The 13,859-nt window shown below is 48.8% G+C and overlaps 6 non-coding genes and 1 pseudogene across 6 annotated transcripts; all 7 read right to left on the bottom strand.

The window, feature by feature from the left end:
- Positions 1 to 297: 297 nt before the first annotated feature.
- Positions 298 to 489, bottom strand: LOC142265276 (U2 spliceosomal RNA). Its single transcript, XR_012731623.1, has one exon. It is a non-coding gene; the product is annotated as a U2 spliceosomal RNA (small nuclear RNA).
- A 1,387-nt stretch (positions 490 to 1,876) lies between these two features.
- On the bottom strand, positions 1,877 to 2,067 carry LOC142265273 (U2 spliceosomal RNA). Its single transcript, XR_012731620.1, has one exon. It is a non-coding gene; the product is annotated as a U2 spliceosomal RNA (small nuclear RNA).
- Positions 2,068 to 3,454: 1,387 nt separating this feature from the next.
- Positions 3,455 to 3,645, bottom strand: LOC142265271 (U2 spliceosomal RNA). Its single transcript, XR_012731619.1, has one exon. It is a non-coding gene; the product is annotated as a U2 spliceosomal RNA (small nuclear RNA).
- Positions 3,646 to 5,031: 1,386 nt separating this feature from the next.
- Positions 5,032 to 5,222, bottom strand: LOC142265269 (U2 spliceosomal RNA). The gene has a single exon (XR_012731617.1). It is a non-coding gene; the product is annotated as a U2 spliceosomal RNA (small nuclear RNA).
- A 1,387-nt stretch (positions 5,223 to 6,609) lies between these two features.
- On the bottom strand, positions 6,610 to 6,800 carry LOC142265268 (U2 spliceosomal RNA). The gene has a single exon (XR_012731616.1). It is a non-coding gene; the product is annotated as a U2 spliceosomal RNA (small nuclear RNA).
- Positions 6,801 to 8,188: 1,388 nt separating this feature from the next.
- On the bottom strand, positions 8,189 to 8,379 carry LOC142265267 (U2 spliceosomal RNA). The gene has a single exon (XR_012731615.1). It is a non-coding gene; the product is annotated as a U2 spliceosomal RNA (small nuclear RNA).
- Positions 8,380 to 9,766: 1,387 nt separating this feature from the next.
- On the bottom strand, positions 9,767 to 9,970 carry LOC142265278 (U2 spliceosomal RNA; annotated as a pseudogene).
- Positions 9,971 to 13,859: the final 3,889 nt, after the last annotated feature.

The raw sequence follows: 13,859 nt of genomic DNA, 5'->3' as shown, positions 1-13,859 counted from the left end.
GTGAATCCACTTTGTCCAAAAGGGATCTATTCCATTCAATTGCAAATGATCTAGATAAGACAGAGAACTGCAGCACGGGGACATAGCCGAGTTGGTCAGGTTGAGTGGTGATGAGTTTGCTATTTGGATGAATAAAGAAAGTCAAAAGTGTGAAAGATAAAAAACAAAAGGAGGAAGTGTGAAAAGTGAATGGGCCAAATTGAGGTGCATATGAAGACGTATGCTTTCTTCCAATTCATTAAATCGGGCTAATATGAATCAGGTGAATTGAGTTCTGCTTTTGGAAACTGGGTTAAGAAGGGGTGCACCGTTCCTGGCAGGTACTGCAATACCAGGTCAATGCGTGGAGTGGACAGAGCAAGCTCTTTTTCCATCTCCCTGTTCTAAAAATCCATTTAATATATGGTCCCCAGATAGGGGACGTATCAGATATTAAACTGATAAGAACAGATACTACACTTGATCTTAGCCAAAAGGCCGAGAAGCGATAACCAGAATTGGTTTGGGCCTCGAGTGGCACCCTGGCCTATGCCGGACACATCTTAGGGAGAGAGAGCGAGAGGGAGACAAACCCACGCCTACACAAGACATTTTGTCACCCAAGCCAACCCTTGAAAAGGCTGCTTTGCAGAGCCAAAACAAGAAGAATGGTGCGTTTTGCAGCCGCCGCCCACTGCAATGAATCTGAATAACTCCTCCTTTAGGGCGCAAGCAACTCCCCTCCCCCTTGCAGTCTTTCCAATTCACGATACAAAAAGACGGACAGGACAGGTTGCCTGACTTTCCGTCACTGCCACCCTTTGCCATCCTTACCCGTAGAAAGCCCTTTCATCATCCCCAAACCCTAATCTTTTCCCTTTCCTTCCCAGCCCCCAAACCCTGCCCTCTGTACCTTTCTCACCACCCGCTTCCCTTCTCCTGTCATCCCCCTACCACCCGGGAAAAAAAGAGATTGCCCCCTCCTTCCACTAGCCCACCCTCCCACCCAAAGAACAACTTCTTCTGCGCAGCTTGTTTTCTAGGCAGCAGCGCTATTGTGATGTCATCGGGGGGCATTGTGACAAGCCGCCAGTGTTCCGTCTCTTCATGTTGTGCACAGTTCAAACGGAAAATACATCAACAGGCAGACTACAGAAAAGCTTACTATCAAAGGTTAGAGGGGGGCTTTCTCAGAGGGCTTTTTACAGTTTTTCTATTCCCAATTAGCCGTTTAAGTGTACTTATTGAAAGTAGTAATTCTTTCATAGGCCGCCCTTTCTTAGTATTTGACGTTCCTTATATTGCGGTATGAGGCTTCGCAGTAGGTTGCAAACATTCATCACCCATGACTGTCCCCAATTGAGCTCAGAAGCTCAATGTCTATCATGACCTCTCTTTTAGAATGTCCAAGAGCAAGCAAACTATTCCTCCAGGAGAGGGCGCCAACAGACTACTAAAGAGATCATCATTACTCAAAGAAAACCCCAAAAACCAATGCATGATAGGAATAAACAGGTAACTTTCTTTGGAGTGGAAGCGGAGAGATCGCACCAGATGCCAATTCTAGATGTTATCACACCTGTGGTCACTGCAGCAGCAGGTGAATCCACTTTGTCCAAAAGGGATCTATTCCATTCAATTGCAAATGATCTAGATAAGACAGAGAACTGCAGCACGGGGACATAGCCGAGTTGGTCAGGTTGAGTGGTGATGAGTTTGCTATTTGGATGAATAAAGAAAGTCAAAAGTGTGAAAGATAAAAAACAAAAGGAGGAAGTGTGAAAAGTGAATGGGCCAAATTGAGGTGCATATGAAGACGTATGCTTTCTTCCAATTCATTAAATCGGGCTAATATGAATCAGGTGAATTGAGTTCTGCTTTTGGAAACTGGGTTAAGAAGGGGTGCACCGTTCCTGGAGGTACTGCAATACCAGGTCAATGCGTGGAGTGGACAGAGCAAGCTCTTTTTCCATCTCCCTGTTCTAAAAATCCATTTAATATATGGTCCCCAGATAGGGGACGTATCAGATATTAAACTGATAAGAACAGATACTACACTTGATCTTAGCCAAAAGGCCGAGAAGCGATAACCAGAATTGGTTTGGGCCTCGAGTGGCACCCTGGCCTATGCCGGACACATCTTAGGGAGAGAGAGCGAGAGGGAGACAAACCCACGCCTACACAAGACATTTTGTCACCCAAGCCAACCCTTGAAAAGGCTGCTTTGCAGAGCCAAAACAAGAAGAATGGTGCGTTTTGCAGCCGCCGCCCACTGCAATGAATCTGAATAACTCCTCCTTTAGGGCGCAAGCAACTCCCCTCCCCCTTGCAGTCTTTCCAATTCACGATACAAAAAGACGGACAGGACAGGTTGCCTGACTTTCCGTCACTGCCACCCTTTGCCATCCTTACCCGTAGAAAGCCCTTTCATCATCCCCAAACCCTAATCTTTTCCCTTTCCTTCCCAGCCCCCAAACCCTGCCCTCTGTACCTTTCTCACCACCCGCTTCCCTTCTCCTGTCATCCCCCTACCACCCGGGAAAAAAAGAGATTGCCCCCTCCTTCCACTAGCCCACCCTCCCACCCAAAGAACAACTTCTTCTGCGCAGCTTGTTTTCTAGGCAGCAGCGCTATTGTGATGTCATCGGGGGGCATTGTGACAAGCCGCCAGTGTTCCGTCTCTTCATGTTGTGCACAGTTCAAACGGAAAATACATCAACAGGCAGACTACAGAAAAGCTTACTATCAAAGGTTAGAGGGGGGCTTTCTCAGAGGGCTTTTTACAGTTTTTCTATTCCCAATTAGCCGTTTAAGTGTACTTATTGAAAGTAGTAATTCTTTCATAGGCCGCCCTTTCTTAGTATTTGACGTTCCTTATATTGCGGTATGAGGCTTCGCAGTAGGTTGCAAACATTCATCACCCATGACTGTCCCCAATTGAGCTCAGAAGCTCAATGTCTATCATGACCTCTCTTTTAGAATGTCCAAGAGCAAGCAAACTATTCCTCCAGGAGAGGGCGCCAACAGACTACTAAAGAGATCATCATTACTCAAAGAAAACCCCAAAAACCAATGCATGATAGGAATAAACAGGTAACTTTCTTTGGAGTGGAAGCGGAGAGATCGCACCAGATGCCAATTCTAGATGTTATCACACCTGTGGTCACTGCAGCAGCAGGTGAATCCACTTTGTCCAAAAGGGATCTATTCCATTCAATTGCAAATGATCTAGATAAGACAGAGAACTGCAGCACGGGGACATAGCCGAGTTGGTCAGGTTGAGTGGTGATGAGTTTGCTATTTGGATGAATAAAGAAAGTCAAAAGTGTGAAAGATAAAAAACAAAAGGAGGAAGTGTGAAAAGTGAATGGGCCAAATTGAGGTGCATATGAAGACGTATGCTTTCTTCCAATTCATTAAATCGGGCTAATATGAATCAGGTGAATTGAGTTCTGCTTTTGGAAACTGGGTTAAGAAGGGGTGCACCGTTCCTGGAGGTACTGCAATACCAGGTCAATGCGTGGAGTGGACAGAGCAAGCTCTTTTTCCATCTCCCTGTTCTAAAAATCCATTTAATATATGGTCCCCAGATAGGGGACGTATCAGATATTAAACTGATAAGAACAGATACTACACTTGATCTTAGCCAAAAGGCCGAGAAGCGATAACCAGAATTGGTTTGGGCCTCGAGTGGCACCCTGGCCTATGCCGGACACATCTTAGGGAGAGAGAGCGAGAGGGAGACAAACCCACGCCTACACAAGACATTTTGTCACCCAAGCCAACCCTTGAAAAGGCTGCTTTGCAGAGCCAAAACAAGAAGAATGGTGCGTTTTGCAGCCGCCGCCCACTGCAATGAATCTGAATAACTCCTCCTTTAGGGCGCAAGCAACTCCCCTCCCCCTTGCAGTCTTTCCAATTCACGATACAAAAAGACGGACAGGACAGGTTGCCTGACTTTCCGTCACTGCCACCCTTTGCCATCCTTACCCGTAGAAAGCCCTTTCATCATCCCCAAACCCTAATCTTTTCCCTTTCCTTCCCAGCCCCCAAACCCTGCCCTCTGTACCTTTCTCACCACCCGCTTCCCTTCTCCTGTCATCCCCCTACCACCCGGGAAAAAAAGAGATTGCCCCCTCCTTCCACTAGCCCACCCTCCCACCCAAAGAACAACTTCTTCTGCGCAGCTTGTTTTCTAGGCAGCAGCGCTATTGTGATGTCATCGGGGGGCATTGTGACAAGCCGCCAGTGTTCCGTCTCTTCATGTTGTGCACAGTTCAAACGGAAAATACATCAACAGGCAGACTACAGAAAAGCTTACTATCAAAGGTTAGAGGGGGGCTTTCTCAGAGGGCTTTTTACAGTTTTTCTATTCCCAATTAGCCGTTTAAGTGTACTTATTGAAAGTAGTAATTCTTTCATAGGCCGCCCTTTCTTAGTATTTGACGTTCCTTATATTGCGGTATGAGGCTTCGCAGTAGGTTGCAAACATTCATCACCCATGACTGTCCCCAATTGAGCTCAGAAGCTCAATGTCTATCATGACCTCTCTTTTAGAATGTCCAAGAGCAAGCAAACTATTCCTCCAGGAGAGGGCGCCAACAGACTACTAAAGAGATCATCATTACTCAAAGAAAACCCCAAAAACCAATGCATGATAGGAATAAACAGGTAACTTTCTTTGGAGTGGAAGCGGAGAGATCGCACCAGATGCCAATTCTAGATGTTATCACACCTGTGTCACTGCAGCAGCAGGTGAATCCACTTTGTCCAAAAGGGATCTATTCCATTCAATTGCAAATGATCTAGATAAGACAGAGAACTGCAGCACGGGGACATAGCCGAGTTGGTCAGGTTGAGTGGTGATGAGTTTGCTATTTGGATGAATAAAGAAAGTCAAAAGTGTGAAAGATAAAAAACAAAAGGAGGAAGTGTGAAAAGTGAATGGGCCAAATTGAGGTGCATATGAAGACGTATGCTTTCTTCCAATTCATTAAATCGGGCTAATATGAATCAGGTGAATTGAGTTCTGCTTTTGGAAACTGGGTTAAGAAGGGGTGCACCGTTCCTGGAGGTACTGCAATACCAGGTCAATGCGTGGAGTGGACAGAGCAAGCTCTTTTTCCATCTCCCTGTTCTAAAAATCCATTTAATATATGGTCCCCAGATAGGGGACGTATCAGATATTAAACTGATAAGAACAGATACTACACTTGATCTTAGCCAAAAGGCCGAGAAGCGATAACCAGAATTGGTTTGGGCCTCGAGTGGCACCCTGGCCTATGCCGGACACATCTTAGGGAGAGAGAGCGAGAGGGAGACAAACCCACGCCTACACAAGACATTTTGTCACCCAAGCCAACCCTTGAAAAGGCTGCTTTGCAGAGCCAAAACAAGAAGAATGGTGCGTTTTGCAGCCGCCGCCCACTGCAATGAATCTGAATAACTCCTCCTTTAGGGCGCAAGCAACTCCCCTCCCCCTTGCAGTCTTTCCAATTCACGATACAAAAAGACGGACAGGACAGGTTGCCTGACTTTCCGTCACTGCCACCCTTTGCCATCCTTACCCGTAGAAAGCCCTTTCATCATCCCCAAACCCTAATCTTTTCCCTTTCCTTCCCAGCCCCCAAACCCTGCCCTCTGTACCTTTCTCACCACCCGCTTCCCTTCTCCTGTCATCCCCCTACCACCCGGGAAAAAAAGAGATTGCCCCCTCCTTCCACTAGCCCACCCTCCCACCCAAAGAACAACTTCTTCTGCGCAGCTTGTTTTCTAGGCAGCAGCGCTATTGTGATGTCATCGGGGGGCATTGTGACAAGCCGCCAGTGTTCCGTCTCTTCATGTTGTGCACAGTTCAAACGGAAAATACATCAACAGGCAGACTACAGAAAAGCTTACTATCAAAGGTTAGAGGGGGGCTTTCTCAGAGGGCTTTTTACAGTTTTTCTATTCCCAATTAGCCGTTTAAGTGTACTTATTGAAAGTAGTAATTCTTTCATAGGCCGCCCTTTCTTAGTATTTGACGTTCCTTATATTGCGGTATGAGGCTTCGCAGTAGGTTGCAAACATTCATCACCCATGACTGTCCCCAATTGAGCTCAGAAGCTCAATGTCTATCATGACCTCTCTTTTAGAATGTCCAAGAGCAAGCAAACTATTCCTCCAGGAGAGGGCGCCAACAGACTACTAAAGAGATCATCATTACTCAAAGAAAACCCCAAAAACCAATGCATGATAGGAATAAACAGGTAACTTTCTTTGGAGTGGAAGCGGAGAGATCGCACCAGATGCCAATTCTAGATGTTATCACACCTGTGGTCACTGCAGCAGCAGGTGAATCCACTTTGTCCAAAAGGGATCTATTCCATTCAATTGCAAATGATCTAGATAAGACAGAGAACTGCAGCACGGGGACATAGCCGAGTTGGTCAGGTTGAGTGGTGATGAGTTTGCTATTTGGATGAATAAAGAAAGTCAAAAGTGTGAAAGATAAAAAACAAAAGGAGGAAGTGTGAAAAGTGAATGGGCCAAATTGAGGTGCATATGAAGACGTATGCTTTCTTCCAATTCATTAAATCGGGCTAATATGAATCAGGTGAATTGAGTTCTGCTTTTGGAAACTGGGTTAAGAAGGGGTGCACCGTTCCTGGAGGTACTGCAATACCAGGTCAATGCGTGGAGTGGACAGAGCAAGCTCTTTTTCCATCTCCCTGTTCTAAAAATCCATTTAATATATGGTCCCCAGATAGGGGACGTATCAGATATTAAACTGATAAGAACAGATACTACACTTGATCTTAGCCAAAAGGCCGAGAAGCGATAACCAGAATTGGTTTGGGCCTCGAGTGGCACCCTGGCCTATGCCGGACACATCTTAGGGAGAGAGAGCGAGAGGGAGACAAACCCACGCCTACACAAGACATTTTGTCACCCAAGCCAACCCTTGAAAAGGCTGCTTTGCAGAGCCAAAACAAGAAGAATGGTGCGTTTTGCAGCCGCCGCCCACTGCAATGAATCTGAATAACTCCTCCTTTAGGGCGCAAGCAACTCCCCTCCCCCTTGCAGTCTTTCCAATTCACGATACAAAAAGACGGACAGGACAGGTTGCCTGACTTTCCGTCACTGCCACCCTTTGCCATCCTTACCCGTAGAAAGCCCTTTCATCATCCCCAAACCCTAATCTTTTCCCTTTCCTTCCCAGCCCCCAAACCCTGCCCTCTGTACCTTTCTCACCACCCGCTTCCCTTCTCCTGTCATCCCCCTACCACCCGGGAAAAAAAGAGATTGCCCCCTCCTTCCACTAGCCCACCCTCCCACCCAAAGAACAACTTCTTCTGCGCAGCTTGTTTTCTAGGCAGCAGCGCTATTGTGATGTCATCGGGGGGCATTGTGACAAGCCGCCAGTGTTCCGTCTCTTCATGTTGTGCACAGTTCAAACGGAAAATACATCAACAGGCAGACTACAGAAAAGCTTACTATCAAAAGGTTAGAGGGGGGCTTTCTCAGAGGGCTTTTTACAGTTTTTCTATTCCCAATTAGCCGTTTAAGTGTACTTATTGAAAGTAGTAATTCTTTCATAGGCCGCCCTTTCTTAGTATTTGACGTTCCTTATATTGCGGTATGAGGCTTCGCAGTAGGTTGCAAACATTCATCACCCATGACTGTCCCCAATTGAGCTCAGAAGCTCAATGTCTATCATGACCTCTCTTTTAGAATGTCCAAGAGCAAGCAAACTATTCCTCCAGGAGAGGGCGCCAACAGACTACTAAAGAGATCATCATTACTCAAAGAAAACCCCAAAAACCAATGCATGATAGGAATAAACAGGTAACTTTCTTTGGAGTGGAAGCGGAGAGATCGCACCAGATGCCAATTCTAGATGTTATCACACCTGTGGTCACTGCAGCAGCAGGTGAATCCACTTTGTCCAAAAGGGATCTATTCCATTCAATTGCAAATGATCTAGATAAGACAGAGAACTGCAGCACGGGGACATAGCCGAGTTGGTCAGGTTGAGTGGTGATGAGTTTGCTATTTGGATGAATAAAGAAAGTCAAAAGTGTGAAAGATAAAAAACAAAAGGAGGAAGTGTGAAAAGTGAATGGGCCAAATTGAGGTGCATATGAAGACGTATGCTTTCTTCCAATTCATTAAATCGGGCTAATATGAATCAGGTGAATTGAGTTCTGCTTTTGGAAACTGGGTTAAGAAGGGGTGCACCGTTCCTGGAGGTACTGCAATACCAGGTCAATGCGTGGAGTGGACAGAGCAAGCTCTTTTTCCATCTCCCTGTTCTAAAAATCCATTTAATATATGGTCCCCAGATAGGGGACGTATCAGATATTAAACTGATAAGAACAGATACTACACTTGATCTTAGCCAAAAGGCCGAGAAGCGATAACCAGAATTGGTTTGGGCCTCGAGTGGCACCCTGGCCTATGCCGGACACATCTTAGGGAGAGAGAGCGAGAGGGAGACAAACCCACGCCTACACAAGACATTTTGTCACCCAAGCCAACCCTTGAAAAGGCTGCTTTGCAGAGCCAAAACAAGAAGAATGGTGCGTTTTGCAGCCGCCGCCCACTGCAATGAATCTGAATAACTCCTCCTTTAGGGCGCAAGCAACTCCCCTCCCCCTTGCAGTCTTTCCAATTCACGATACAAAAAGACGGACAGGACAGGTTGCCTGACTTTCCGTCACTGCCACCCTTTGCCATCCTTACCCGTAGAAAGCCCTTTCATCATCCCCAAACCCTAATCTTTTCCCTTTCCTTCCCAGCCCCCAAACCCTGCCCTCTGTACCTTTCTCACCACCCGCTTCCCTTCTCCTGTCATCCCCCTACCACCCGGGAAAAAAAGAGATTGCCCCCTCCTTCCACTAGCCCACCCTCCCACCCAAAGAACAACTTCTTCTGCGCAGCTTGTTTTCTAGGCAGCAGCGCTATTGTGATGTCATCGGGGGGCATTGTGACAAGCCGCCAGTGTTCCGTCTCTTCATGTTGTGCACAGTTCAAACGGAAAATACATCAACAGGCAGACTACAGAAAAGCTTACTATCAAAGGTTAGAGGGGGGCTTTCTCAGAGGGCTTTTTACAGTTTTTCTATTCCCAATTAGCCGTTTAAGTGTACTTATTGAAAGTAGTAATTCTTTCATAGGCCGCCCTTTCTTAGTATTTGACGTTCCTTATATTGCGGTATGAGGCTTCGCAGTAGGTTGCAAACATTCATCACCCATGACTGTCCCCAATTGAGCTCAGAAGCTCAATGTCTATCATGACCTCTCTTTTAGAATGTCCAAGAGCAAGCAAACTATTCCTCCAGGAGAGGGCGCCAACAGACTACTAAAGAGATCATCATTACTCAAAGAAAACCCCAAAAACCAATGCATGATAGGAATAAACAGGTAACTTTCTTTGGAGTGGAAGCGGAGAGATCGCACCAGATGCCAATTCTAGATGTTATCACACCTGTGGTCACTGCAGCAGCAGGTGAATCCACTTTGTCCAAAAGGGATCTATTCCATTCAATTGCAAATGATCTAGATAAGACAGAGAACTGCAGCACGGGGACATAGCCGAGTTGGTCAGGTTGAGTGGTGATGAGTTTGCTATTTGGATGAATAAAGAAAGTCAAAAGTGTGAAAGATAAAAAACAAAAGGAGGAAGTGTGAAAAGTGAATGGGCCAAATTGAGGTGCATATGAAGACGTATGCTTTCTTCCAATTCATTAAATCGGGCTAATATGAATCAGGTGAATTGAGTTCTGCTTTTGGAAACTGGGTTAAGAAGGGGTGCACCGTTCCTGGAGGTACTGCAATACCAGGTCAATGCGTGGAGTGGACAGAGCAAGCTCTTTTTCCATCTCCCTGTTCTAAAAATCCATTTAATATATGGTCCCCAGATAGGGGACGTATCAGATATTAAACTGATAAGAACAGATTTTTGATTTAACAGCATCTTTATTATCATGCACTACTCACAAAAAGGTAACAAACCGTGTACAGTGCCGCAGCCCCGTACACACAGAACTATACAATCCTTCTTACATAGCCATAGAGTACGACGCACTAAACTATACATCACACTCCTATGCTTATCCATAACACTCAAGCTGAAAGAAAAAGTTAGACAATAAATAACGACGAACCGGCGATTGGGGGGTGGGGGTAGGGGAAAAGGGGGATAGGGTGGGGAAATCACAGGCCCGAAGCTTTATTGAAAGACGCACATAACGGGAAAAGGAGGGAGGGGGCATGGAAGAGGTCTAAACCTCCTCCTCGGCGCTGTCGTCCGGACTGTCCATGATGGAATAGTCTCTGAGCAGGCTGTGGATCAGCCTGCGGCAATCCTGGATAGACATCCTCTCCCTCTTCAAGATGAGCCGGTTCCTGGCGACCCAAATAGCGTCCTTAAAGCAGTTCATAAGGCGCCAAGCCTCCTGGATGGCTCCAACGGTGTGAGTCCCAGGGAAGAGTCCATAAAGTACGGAATGGTACGATAGGCTCCCTCTGGGGACGGAGTTCCTCAGGTCATCCTCCAGGGCAACCAACAGGCGCTGTGCGAAACGGCAGTCCCAAAAGGCGTGCAGCGATGTTTCCTCCACGAAGGGGCACCTTGGGCAGTACCGGGTTTTGCACAGGTTCCGGGCGTGCATGAATGACCGGACGGGCAGTCCGCCCTGTATCGCCATCCATGACAAGTCCTTGTGCCCGTTGGTCAATCCAGCCGATGACACGTTTGTCCAAACAGTCTCCAGTGTGTCGTGATGAAGTCCTGGAATGTTCTCCATTTCGTCCTTGGCTCTGATGAGTTTGTGGATAGTCTTTGGCTTCCACAAATCGGGCTTGAGTCCCTCCAGTTGGTGTTCCCTCACAAACCGAACCACGTCTCCGTAGAACCATGGCGCCGTCCAGTTGTAGGGGAAGGAGCTGTCCCACTTGTCCCAGCCTAACCGTCTCCAAAGGGGGAGCAGGAAGAAGCGAGACATGGACCCACCCGCGGAACCTCTCTTGACTCGCAGAGTTCGGCGAACGCAGTCACATACGAAGGAGGATCGCAGGAGGGTGGGGATATCGGGTACGCCCTTCCCACCCTTGCGAGGATCCTTGTACATGATGCTCCGCTTTACTCTGTCCATCTTGGATCCCCAGACAAAACGAAACACCGTCCTGGTAATGGCCCTGCACACGGTGGCAAGGGGGGGCCAGGCCTGGGCCGTGTACTGCAGCACGGGCAGTACCTCGTTACGCAGGACCAGTGCTTTGCCCTCACAGGTGAGGCGTCTGAGGCTCCACAGACCGATCCGTTGGGTGATCTTGGTCAAGCGTTCCTCCCAGGACTTGAGGGCTGCTCCTTCCTTCCCGAACCAGACTCCAAGAACCTTGATGAAATCCGGCTGGATGCTGAAAGGGAAGGGGGCGGAAGAGGCCGGCTGCCAGTCCCCGAAGAGCATGGCTTCCGACTTCCCGCAGTTGACTTTGGCTCCCGAAGCCCGTCCGAAGGTCTCACAGGTCTGGACGAGGGTGTCGACTGAGCGCCGGTCCGCGCAGAAGACGGTCACGTCGTCCATGTAGAGCGAGCACTTGACCTCGAAGCGTTCTGGTCCTGGTGCGGTGATCCCTCTGATCTCTCCATTCCGCCGGATAGCCTCTGCAAAGAGTTCTATAACACAATCAAAAAGAAGAGGTGACAGAGGACAGCCTTGTCTGACCCCTGAGAGGACCGGGAAGGGGTCAGTCTTCCAGCCGTTCACCAACACCGAGCTGTGAATATCAAAATACATTAGTTGGACATACAAGCAAAACATGTTACCCAAACCTAACCTGTGCAGAGCTTTGCCCAGGAACTCATGGGAAACACGGTCGAAGGCCTTTTCCTGATCCAACGAGATCAGGGCTGCGTGCACCCGGCGGGCTTTGATGTACTCGACCGTGTCCCGCATGAGAGCCAGGCTGTCTGCGATGCGACGTCCGGGGATGCCGCAGGTCTGGTCCGGGTGGATGATCCGTCCGATAACAGTCTTCAATCTCGTTGCCATCGTCTTGGCCAGGATCTTGTAGTCGACGTTCAGAAGGGTGATGGGACGCCAATTCTTCAGGTCGCACCTCTCTCCTTTACGCTTGTACAGGATCGTGACCATTCCTTCCCTCAGAGATGGAGGCATTCTGCCCTCCACCACCATCTCCTCATACAGCCCTAACAGGTCCGGACAGATTAGGTCTCCCAGCGCTACATAGAGCTCTGCTGGGAGGCCGTCACTGCCCGGTGTCCTGCCAGAACTAAAGGATTTGGCGGCCGAGAGCAGCTCGTCCACCGTCAGAGGAACATCCATGGCCGCCGCGTCTGCAGGGTCAAGATGGTTAGTGATACCTGACAGGAACTTATCGGCGGCCTCGGGGTCAGTAGTCTTGCGGGCGTAGAGTTCGCTGTAGAAGTCGCTGACGACCTTCATCACGTTCTCTTTCCCGCGTCGCATGTTTCCACTCTCGTCTCGTAGTTCATTCATGGGCGTGTGACCGGCGTGGAGTTTCCTGAAAAAGAACGAGTTACATTTCTCACCCTTCTCCAGGTTCTCCACTTTGGAACGGAAGACAATTCGCTCGGACTCCTCCTCGAAGTGCCTTTTCAGGCTCCTCTTAGTCTCCTCCAGCTCCTCTCTCACGTCCCAGCCGCATCGAAGAAGGTCCTGCAGGGAACGCAGCTCACGCTGGAGTCTCCTGAAGTCCCTCCTCTTCAGACACGCCTGTTGTTGACTCTTTGCCTGAAAGAAGAAACGGAACTCGAGTTTAACGTATTCCCACCAGTCAGAAACAGACTGGAAGCCCGCCTTGTAGGCCCGCCACGTGGAGTAGGCAGCTCTAAGCTCCTCCAGAATCTCACCCTTTTCCAGCAGAGAGCAGTTCAGCTTCCAGGAGCCCGGGCCAATGGGGAAGCCATGGCCCAGCACACCTTGAAAGTGAATGGCTCTGTGGTCAGAGAAGAAGCAGGGGACCATCGAGTGCCCACTCCGCCCAACCGCCCGAGAGGTAAACACAAAGTCAATCCTGGAACGCAGCGAGCCATCGGATCGGCACCATGAATAGTTCACGGATCCGTGTCCGATGGAGCCAACAACGTCCACAAGAGAGGCTTCGGTCACCATCTCAATGAGCAGTTTGGATGTGACGTCCAACTTGGCAGCCGTTCCAGAACTGCGTCCATCCTCCTCAATCGGGCAGTTGAAATCCCCGGCCATCACTACCGTCCTGGCGGTAGCGAGCTGAGGGCGCAGGGCTTGGAGGAGCTCCAGTCGATCGCTCTTCACAGGAGAAGCATACACATTGATGAACCTGACAGGTTCTCCCGCCCAGGTGCCATCCACGAGCAGTAACCTGCCGCAGACGATTTCCTGAACAGAGTCCAATGTGAAGGCGCTTCCCCTGATCAGCACGGCGACCCCCGCGGACCTACAGTCGCCCCCGCCAGACCAGTAGGATGGGCCATGGGTCCACTCCCTGGCCAGATGGTTGAAGGACCTAGAGGAGGGAAGGGAGCATTCCTGCAGGAAAAATACATCACTAGACTGAGTGTTAAGGAACGCAAAAATTGTCTGACGTCGGAACTTGTCTCTGATGCTCCTAACATTAATGGAAAAGATGTTAATGTTAGCAGTCATTGGAGGAAAGAGAAAGTTAGAGCAGGCGGTGTGCCTTAGTTACCACTCCGGTCGGGCGGTTCTTCCTCTTTGGCACCTGCTGGTAAGGGTATCTCCAGCAGACCCTCTTCTGCTAGCTGATCAAGCAGGGATGGTGCCTCAGTGGCTTCCGACTCCTCCATTTCTTCTTCGGCCACAAGGGACTCCACCATCTGCTCCAACACGTCCGGTTCTGGGAGGAGGCCA

The sequence above is a fragment of the Anomaloglossus baeobatrachus genome, unplaced genomic scaffold (genome assembly GCF_048569485.1).
Source record: "Anomaloglossus baeobatrachus isolate aAnoBae1 unplaced genomic scaffold, aAnoBae1.hap1 Scaffold_2735, whole genome shotgun sequence".
NCBI classification, from domain to species: Eukaryota; Metazoa; Chordata; class Amphibia; order Anura; family Aromobatidae; genus Anomaloglossus; species Anomaloglossus baeobatrachus.
Note: the sequence above shows the minus strand (reverse complement) of the source record. Positions and strands in the feature narration are given on the sequence as shown.